The sequence below is a fragment of the Notamacropus eugenii genome, chromosome 2, assembly GCF_028372415.1.
Source record: "Notamacropus eugenii isolate mMacEug1 chromosome 2, mMacEug1.pri_v2, whole genome shotgun sequence".
NCBI lineage: Eukaryota > Metazoa > Chordata > Mammalia > Diprotodontia > Macropodidae > Notamacropus > Notamacropus eugenii.
This window is the reverse complement of record NC_092873.1, coordinates 350255528-350266118: the sequence shown is the minus strand read 5'-3', so window position 1 is coordinate 350266118 and position 10591 is coordinate 350255528.

Below are 10591 nucleotides of genomic sequence, written 5' to 3'. Positions count from 1 at the left end.
TACAAAACTGGGTGCAGTTTTCTGCTTTCCTATTGTTTCTGGGGACAAAATTGTGCATGAGCAAATGTGAGATTCAAGTTATGCTCAAATTGTTCCCTAATATATCAACCTCATTGGAATAAATTCATGTTTTCAAAAACAAGTATTTATTAGAACTGTGTGTGTCTGTCTGACGGTCTGTCTGTGTACTACAGCAACCCCGTAGAAAATCCTGTCCTAAGTCATAAAGGTGGCTTAATCTTGTGGAGAGAGCAACCCCATTAATGTACTCAAAGCCCCTTATATCACTGGATCTTCCCTGGGTCAGTGCTATAGAACCACCAAATCATGGGTCCCCCTCTTGCCTCTCTGTTGCTGCTACCAGTCCTTGTCTGGTCTCCAGGGATCTCTGATTCCCACAGATTCTCCTAACCTGACTCAGAGACTGGGCTCTGCTGAAAATATGTTTATTCTCAAATAAGGACAAAAGATAAGAGAAAAATTTAAACCTAAGAGTCTGCTTAACTAGACCCACAGAAATGAGGGTCCTGCGTCCACTCTCTGCTCTGAATTCAAGTATATGCTTTGGACCAGGTTCAATCCTGTGCAAGCCTGTCTCTAATAAGAGGGGAGTTCCTTTTTCCCACAATCTTCAATTCATTAGATTTCCCACTCTAATACCCTGGGAACAATTTTATTTATTGACTCACAGCTAGAGCTTCCCTAAAAGAGGGAAAGTGAAAAAGACTCAATGTACAATTTAAATGAAGTAGAGAAAGATTATTTATTCCTTCACACAAAGGGAATGTCAAACACAGGACATGTACATGTATGTTTTTGACAGAAAATAAATGTATACCAGGATTCAGTAACTTCACTTATAACTACTATTGTTTGTTCTTTATTTTTGAAGAGGATCATTGACATCATGGGATAATGTCTTTAGTTTATTTTTTTCTGGTCTTTTTTTTTAAATTGAATTATTTTATTTGTTTTCAGTGTTCCACAATCACTTCCATATATCTTAGATTTTTTTTCCACTCCCTCCCCCTCATTAACCCCTCCCTCCCCACTCCCTGTCTGAGACAACGTACAATATTATATAGGTTCTACACATACATTCCTATTAAATGCATGTTGCATAGAAGAATTAAAATGAATGGGAGAAATCATAAAACAAAACAAAACATAATACAAAAGAAAATGGTCTGTTTCTATCTGCAGTCCAGTTCCATAGTTCTTTCTCTGGATGCGGAAGGTGTTTTGCTTCAAGAGTCCATTGGAAATTTTTTAGTCCTTGCATTTCAGTGAAGTACTAACTCTACTAGAAAAATTCCTCACACACTACGGTTGTTGCTGTGTACAAACCATCTCCTGGTTCTGCTCCTTTCACTCAGCATCAGTTCATATAAGTCCATGGGATAATGTCTTGACTCTCCAGTGAATAGGATTTAAGTGAGGCAGTTACATAAAGTCATCAGCCTCATTCTCTCTTCCAGAGTTGTTGAAATCCAGTGGCAAGACAAACGTCAAGATGATGGACAATGATCTGGGATGCAGTGGATCGTAGGTGTCTGATGACTGACCAGGTTCCAAATGCTCCACAGCTCTACTTCAGCCACCTTCATGGTCACTGGAACAAATTGTGTTCATCTGCCCGTTCTGCCAGAAGTTTTCACAAGCTTGGGGTAAACATCCCCTAACTCACCAATGGGTTTGAGGCCATCGTAACTACTATTAGACTCTGCTGGAAACCTGATATTTAAACTTTAACAAAATATAAAACAGTTTACAGGACTGCTAATTAAGCATTTTACATTTCATCTCAAGTCAACACTGTCCAAATAGCTACTGGTAAACCAGCAAGGCTTAGATCAATCTATCATCCTGTTAGTCACCATCCTCTCCAATAAAGAAATTTTCTCTTCCTCCAAGTCACTGCTGTTACAAACCATCCCCTTCACTGGATCCAGAATTCTCTGGGCCTCTCTGTCTAACAAGGTCTCCAAACCTGGTTGTGTTTATCTCAAAATCCTTATTTATCTAAGATAAGAAAAGAATAAACAAAAGAGGCAACCCAAAATGAGGCACAGGCTTACCCAGTCAGGACAAGATGCCTTGTGCCCATAATCAAGCAGAGGCCAGGTGGGGCAACCAGCCCCTCCCCATCTGACTTCCAGAGAAAACAGCTTGAAAGACTCTTTCCATTTTCACCACAGGAAAGAAAGGTCAGGTGAAGAAAAATGATAATCTTTTCTGTATTTCTTCTGACTCATCAACTCTTCCAGTTCCCCAGTCAATAAGAAAACTGTTATCTAAAAGTAAAAATCCCTTAGGATGAGTCCTACATGAGCAGAAACAGGTCCCCCAAAAGTTTCCATGTGATCCCTCAGAACCAAGAATGGTGGCTCTAAACATGCTCCATAGGAAGGGGAGAGAAGTGAGAAGGTTGATGACCCTGACTACAATAACAGATTCCAGATCATGGCACAGGGAGTTTATTTTAGTATTCTTCTTGGTTGGTTGCTGTCCTTTGTTCTCCAAGATGACAAAAATGACATCACTGTAGTGGGGTCAGTGCACTGTGTGTCTCTCTGACTGTGGCTGATCAGACCAATATGAGCTTGGAAGGCTCTACTACAGGTCAGGCCCAAACAGTCCATGGGAACAGTTGAAGGGAGATGTTTCTAAATTTGTACATCAATATGACTGCTGTGGAAATTCCTCTAATCCAGCCATAGAGGCTCACTCTGAGTCCAGTAAGGACTAACTAGTCCTGCTCACATCTAAGAATTCAGTAAATTATAAACTAAGGTTGTACCTTGCACAAGATACTGTGGAGTACAGAGATGAAGTATCACAGTTTCTACCCTCAAGGAACTTACAACCTAACAAGGGAAATACATTTGTTGTTGAATCATTTCAGTCAAGTCTGACTCTCTATGACCCCATTTGGAATTTGCCTGGCAAAGATACTGGGGTAGTTTGCCATTTTCCTCTCCAGCTCGTTTTACAGGTGAAGAAACTGAGGCAAAGAGGGTTAAGTGACTTGCCAAGGTCACACAAGTAGTAAGTGTCTGAGGCCAGATCAGGAGTCTTCCTGATTCCAAGCTCAGTGCTCTAACCACTGCACCACCTAGCTGCCTAAGGGAAATGTAGCATGTACATAAATTAATAATAACATAAGGTAAGGCTTAGGATCATAATAGGGAAGAGAAAATATCAAAGGGTTCTGGGAGAATCTGAGAAGGAAGAGATCAGTGTGCATATGTGTGGTTTAGTTTTTTGGATTTTTTTTTTAGTGGGGAAAAGGTGATGGCACCTGAGTTGATTTTGACAGGTAAAGGTGAAGAGTGAGTGAATTCTAGGTGTGCATGGTCACCTGCACAAATGCTCCAGGTGACAAAGGACAGGACAAGATCAGGTAAGATGTCCTAGGCCAATCAGACTGGGACATCAAGTATAAGGATGAGAAGCTAAGCTTAAAAAGGTAGGTTAGAACCAGAGGTGTTGCCTCCTCAGCACTATTCAAGGACATTAACTAGCACCTGGGTTTGGTCCCAAGGCTCCCTTCTCTGTTACCCTGGGATGCCTCTAATTCTTTGTCTTTGGTTTCCAAGTTCATAGTTCTTGCTTCTGCCCAATCATTCATCTACTCCCCCAAACCATAAATACTGCTCCCATATTTTTTTCCCATAATTCTTTTTTCCATCATGTATGCTACCCTCTTACCTCCTCATTGGGTTCTGGCCATGGAGACTAGTCAGCAGATTACTGAACTGACTAGAAAGAAGAAAAAGGGACAGAATTTGAACTCCCTTAGAGAGCAATAGGGAAGGAGGGGAGGAGCAAGGTGGGATAAGAAGGCATTCAATGCCCAGTGTGCTTTTTTCTTATATGGAGTTAAAGTTAAAGTCTTACCTACTTAGCCCAGGTGGTACCATGGATAGAGAGCTAAACTTGGAGTAAGGAAGACCTGAGTTATAATCTGGCCTCTGACACTTACCAGCAGTGTGTTCCTGAATCAGCCATTTAAATGCTGTGTACCTCAGCTTCTTCAGGTATTAAATGGGGATAAGAAGAGCGCCTACCTCCCAGGGTTGTCGTGAAGGTCAAATGAAAAAACATCAGTACAAGTGTTCAGCACAGTGCCTGGCACATAGTAGGGACTAGGAAATGCTTATTTCCTTCCCTGCCCTGTCTATCATTATGGTCATGTGCCTGGAAGAGGGAGACTTATTCCAGATTGTTCCAAGACAAAAGGACAAGGAACTGCCAGATGTCTTGACCTTGCTGGTAACAAGAGATGGAATGGAAACTCTGACTTGCTCCATACTTCCTGTGGGGTTCGTACAGCTAGAGGAACCCAAAATTCTAACCTTCTAAATCAAGTTCCCACTCCAGGGGGCAGCTGCCAGCTAAAAGGGCCTTCCTATTATTTGTGAGAATCTCCAAGGGTATGTCAGGTCATCCAGGGAATGACAAGACTAGGACCTATGATCAACACGTTAATTCAACAGGCATTTTTTGTGGTCTACTAGGTGCAAAGAACTATTCTAGCTCTTAAGGATACAAAAACAAAAATGAAATAAATTCAGGTTGGAGAGTTAGAGTGGAGCTAGATTAAAAGCTAAACAAAGGAACTATACATTTGATCCTTGAGGAAATAGGGAGCCACTGAAGTTTATTGAGTGATAGGATCTGTGCATGAGGAAAACCACTTTGGAAAATGTGTGAAAGATAGATTGGAAGAGACTTGAGCCAGGTGACCAGGTAGAAGATTATTGAAACAATCCAAGGTGGAGGTGATAAGGCATAACTAGGGTAATGGTGGATGTGAATAGAGAGAAGGGCATGGAAATAAGAAATATTTTGGAGATGGAAACAATGCCCTGCCTTAAGGAATTGACATTCTACCAGGGAATAAAACAAATAAACAGATAAGTAAATATGAAATGATTTGAGGTGGGAGAGAGTATTAACATTTGGGAAGTTCAGAAAAGACTTATAGATTTGCAGGGAGACGAAGAAAACTGATTATAAGAAGAAGCACAGTAGAGGAGCAAATGGTTTCCAGACATGGGAGAAAGTTCTTGCAAAGGCTTGGATGTACTTGATGAGGGGAGATAGAGTGAGGAGGTTGGGGAACAACAAATAGGTCAATGTGTCTGGACCACAGAGTATGTGAAAGGGAATAAGAGGAATGTCTGGGGAAAGGAGTTCAATTGTGAAAGACTTTGAATGCCAAACAGAGTTTGTTTTTCATCCTAGAGCTTATCATAGGGAGCCATTGATGATGTTTGAGCAGGAAAGTGACAGGGTCAGATCTATGTTTTCAGAATATCAATTTAGCAACTGTGTGAAGGACAGACAGATGAGTAAGTACTAGAAACTGGTAGGCAGACCAATTTAAAGGGTATTGCAAGAAATGGTAAGGGCCCAAATAGGGTGGTGCCTACCTGAGTGTAGAAAAGGGATTGGATGTGAGGGAGGCTTTGGATCTACTTGGCTGTCATTCTGGATATGGTTGTTGAGGGAAAAGGAAGAGGCAAGGATGATTTAGAGATTGCAAACTTGGGTAACTACATTGATGATGGTGTTCTCAACGGAAACAGGGAAATATGGAGGAGAGGTATGTTTAGGGGACAAGATGATTACTTGGTTTCAGACAAGGTGAATTTGAGAGATTATCGAGATATCTAAGTGAAGATGTTGAGTAGGCATCTGGCAATCCAGAACTAGAGTTCGGGGGACAGATTACAGGATTATATCACTATGCACAGATATAGAGATTTAGTGTCCTAAAAGTCTTCATGCAGTTTTTTATACACCATTTTATTTTTCCCCCAATTATATGTTAAAACAATTTTTAAATCTTTTTTTTAAAGTTTTGAGTTCCAAACTCTGTCCTTCCCTTTCTCCTTTCTCTTCTTCTTTTCTGAGATGGCAAGCAATTCAATATAGGTTATACATGTACAATTGTGTAAAACTCACATTAGTCATTTTGCACAAGAAGATTCTTTAGGAATTAAAAAAATGAAAGAAAGTGAAAATAGCAGGCTTCAATCTGTATTCAGACAGTATCATTTCTTTCTCTGCAGGCAAAGAGTATGCTTCATCATGAATCCTTTGAGATTGTCTTGGATCATTGTATTGCTGAGAATAGCTAAGTCATTCACAGTTGATCACTGTACATATTGCAGTTACTGTGTATAATGTTCTCCTGGTTCTGCTCACTTCACTTTGTATCAGTTCATATAAGTCTTTCCAGTTTTTTTCTGAAATTGTCCTCCTTGCTATTTCTAAACAGCACAGTTTTAAGCTTTTATGCTAATAAAAAATAATAATAGCTAACATTTATGTGGTGTCTACTATGTCAGGTACCCTACATACCTTATCTCATTTGGTCCTCACAACCCTGAAAGGTTGTTGCTATTATTAACCTCATTTTACAAGTGAGGAAAGTGAGGCAGAGATTAAGTGATTTGTCCAGGGTCATATAGTTAGTAAGTATTTGAGGTCAGATTTTAATTCAGTCCTTCCTGACTTCAGGCCCAGCATTTTATCCACTGAGTCGTCTAGCAGCCTCACTAAGACTTTTGGAAATGAAAGAGAGAGAGAGAGAGAAAGAGATGGATGGGTGGATAAGTGGATGGATGAATAGATGGAGAGAGAGATAGGCATTGTTGTTGTGTTTGTCCTTTGTTCTCAAAGAGGACCATGACATCAGGATGATCATATGACTTTGATTTGAGTGAAGGAGGGCTGTGCAAGGTCACCAACTTCACTTTCTTCTCCTGAGCCATCTGGGTCCAGTGGCCTGATATTTGTCAAGAAGACTGGAGATGGCCCAGGATGCAATGGGAGACCCTGGCCCTTTCAGATTACCTTTCAGGTCTTACCATATTCTCACTTCGAGTGAAATACACTCATTCAATAGACAGATATATAGACAGGTGGGGAGCTAGGTGGTGCAGTGGATAGAGCACAGGAGGACCTGTGCAGGAGTCAGGAGGACCTGAGTTCAAATGTCACCTCAGACACTAGACACTCACTAGCTGTGTGACTATGGGCAAGTCACTTAACCCATTTATCTCATCCTGGGTCATCTCCAGTCATCCTGATGAATATCTGGTCACTGGATTCAAATGGCTCTGGAGGAGAAGCGAAGCTGGTGACCTGCGCAGCCCTCCCTTACTCAAAACAAAGTCAAGTGCAAGTCATGTCATTATTTCTCTGATGGCATGGTCTTCTTTGGCAACGAAGGAGGAACACACCTATAGATGGGCAGATAAGCAGATGGAAAGACAGACATATAGATATGTTGCTGTTTGTCCTTTGTTTTCAAAGAGTACCACTAACATCACGGGGTGTTTTCTTGACTTGCATATGAATTGGATTTAAATGAGAGAGTAACATAAAGCCTCACTCTTCCAGAATCATCAAAATCCAGTGGCTAAACAAAAGTCAGGATGACTAGCAATGGCCCAGAATGCACATATATACTTATATATTTACATATTGATCAAAGTTATGCTCACATATGGTGATATTTATAGACTCGTGGAGATGATCGATAAATCCAGGAAGTCAATGAACCATATCCATATTTTGGCCCCTGAGGCTAGGTCAGCATCATTCCAACTCTCCTGTCCCTATCCATCCCACTGCTCAGTGGTGCTAAGAGGATTCTAGTAGTGGCCTGAGGCTGAGCAGATAGGAACTAGGTACCTCCCACAGCCTCAGGGAGGCAGCCTAAAACACTGTCTTCTCTTAGGGAATAAGGCCGAGCATTCACAGAATCATCCTAGGACTTGTAACGGGGCATCCTTGTCAGAGCCCCCACTGGAAACCGAAACCCAGAAGAATCAAGTGACTTGCCCAAGGTAGCACAAGCAATAAGCAAATGACAAAGTTTGACCTCCTAATACGTTAGTTTGGACGAACACATTATTCACTTTGTCATTTTTGTTACATTTATTATTTTTGTTATTTTGTCATACATTTGAAAGTCTGTTTTTTAACAAACTTCTTCTGGAACTTAAAAAGTTCAAAGCCAACAAGGATCCCTATTCCTGTTAACAATTCCCTCCCTCACCCCCATCCCCCGCCTCAGGGGCCCAAAAGAGGTCTTCTCAGTGGGAGGTCTACCCCTTCCATATTGCTTTTCTCTGCTTGGCCCCCTCCTACCACTCTGTCTCAGAGCCTTGGCTGGGAGAAACAAAGGAGGCCAGGATAGGGACCTAACCTGCCAAGATATAGGACGTGGCTGGGAGTTGACAGGCATCCTGGGAGGGGCAACCATTCTACACTTCCACCAGTCCAATCCTGGGGCAGGGGAGTGCCCCTTCCCTGCCCCCCCTCAAAAAAAAAAAAAAAACTCTTAAAATATCCCCAGCTCCACCCTGAGTTGGAGAAAGAACCATGGCCCTGAAATAAATCCTAAATTACACAGTGCCTAAAGGCAACCACAATTCTCCTTCCCTCCTCCCTAGCTCATACTCCCCAGACTGGGATATTTATACTGCCTGGGCCTCCTTCTCTCTGACCGTCTAGCTCTATTGTCTTTGGACTGGTCCCAAGCAGGCCAAATAGCTCTCCTCAAGGGATTCGTAGGGGTTGGGGGATGCAGGGGGGTTGTGGGAAGGAGCCTGAGGTTCGGGATGCCTGGGTCCCAAACTTGAGGGGTTGCTAGGACAGAGAGATATCTACATTCCAAGCCCTGGAGTACAGATTATCACAGCTTTCCTCTTCTCTTTGGGCATTACCCGACCCTATGCCAACCCCCAGAATCCTTTAAAGGAAGGATTTCTCCGTGTCCATCACTCACACTTTGAAATCTAGGTCAGTCTTGTTACTGCAGATTCTTAACCAGAAATAGCTTCCCAAAAGGAGAATATAAACTCCCAGACGACAGGTTTGTCTTTATATCCTAATATATGTTGAAGCAACTAGGTGGTCCAGTGGATAGAGGGCTAAGCCTGGATTCAGGAAGACCAGAAGACCTGGGTTCAAATTTGTGATCCTGGCAAGACCCTTAACTTCTGTCTGCCTCACTTTCCTCATCTGTAAAATTGGGATAATAATAGCACCTACCTCCCAGGGTTGTTTCAAGGATCAAATGAGATAATTGTTAAAAAAAAAAAAAAAAAGCTTAGCACAGTGTCTGGCATATAGCACTCATAAATGCTAGTTTCCTTTCCTTTCCTTCCTTCCTTCCTTCCTTCCTTCCTTCCTTCCTTCCTTCCTTCCTTCCTTCCTTCCTTTGCCTAAAACTATGCCTGGTACCTTGTATTCACTAATGAATGCTTGTTGAATTGAATAAAATGAGTGGAATAAGTCTGGCAAGGGGTGCTGGGCAAGGGATTATAGAACAGAAGGATGCTTGGGTGCCCAAAGGAGAAGTTACTTATGGTCACCCTGCACGCACCCTCTTGAAACAGCATCTACCCGTCTTTCTCTAACTCCAGTTCCCAGTTCCCTGACCCATCTGTCCAAATTGTCCATTGAGCAACCCAAATCAACTCGCCTGTCTCTACTTGAGAATCCACTGCTCCTTCTCCTCTTTAATCTGTTCTCTCTTCCTCAAACCAATCTATATGGCCCCTTTCCCCAACAGTCCCATTCCCCAATGGTCCTTGATTGTTTCCCAGGATTCCCTAACTCTGACACTCCATTGCAGCCACACACACAAGCTGCCATCAACCCCGGTGGCCATATCTCACTCTTTTCTATCTCGCAACCTTTATCTAATCAGGCCCTTACCCCTGTCCCTTCTTTTCTTCATAATCTTGCTCCATACTTCACTCTTTCAAAAACTCTGCTCTGACTTGCCACACATTCAACTCCTAATCCAACCCAGACAAGTTTAACCACTGTCACTCTCTCCCTATACTTCCACCATTGATATCTGTAGTCTGCACTCCTTCATTTACATGTGTGTGTGCACGCATGAGTATGAATGTCTATACCTTATGCCTCCATTTCTTCTCCTCTCACTCTCTTCTAAACCCTCTGCAATTCGACTTCTGACCTCATCATTCAGCTGAAACTGCTCTTTCCAGAGACACCAAGGACCCACATGCCAAACTCAATGGTCTTTTCTCAGCCCTCGCCCATCTCTGACCTCTCAAAGCCTTTGATACCACTGATGTATTAGCCCACTTCTCCTGGATACTTTCTCTTCTAGGTTTTTGTAACACTTCATTCCTAGGTCTTCCCCTAACGATCAGACTACTCCCTTCTCAATCTCCTTTGTTAGGACCCATTAACTATGGGTCTATCCTGGGCCCTCTTGGTAATGTCAGTAACTACTGTGTGTTCATCAACATTGTTCTGCAAATGAATCCCAGATCTATATATCCAGCCCTAACCTCTCTCCTGAACTCTAGTCACTATTTACTCCCTGACCCTTGGACACTTCAAATTCCATGTCCTATGGACATCTCAAATGCAACATGTCAAAAAAGAAAATATATTATCTTTCCCCCTTAAGCTCTTTACTTTTCCCAATTTCTTAATTGCTATGAAGGATACCACCACCCTGCCAATTTAACACAGCTCAAATCCCACCTCAGCAGGCCTTTCTTAGTTTCCCCCACCTCTAGTTCCT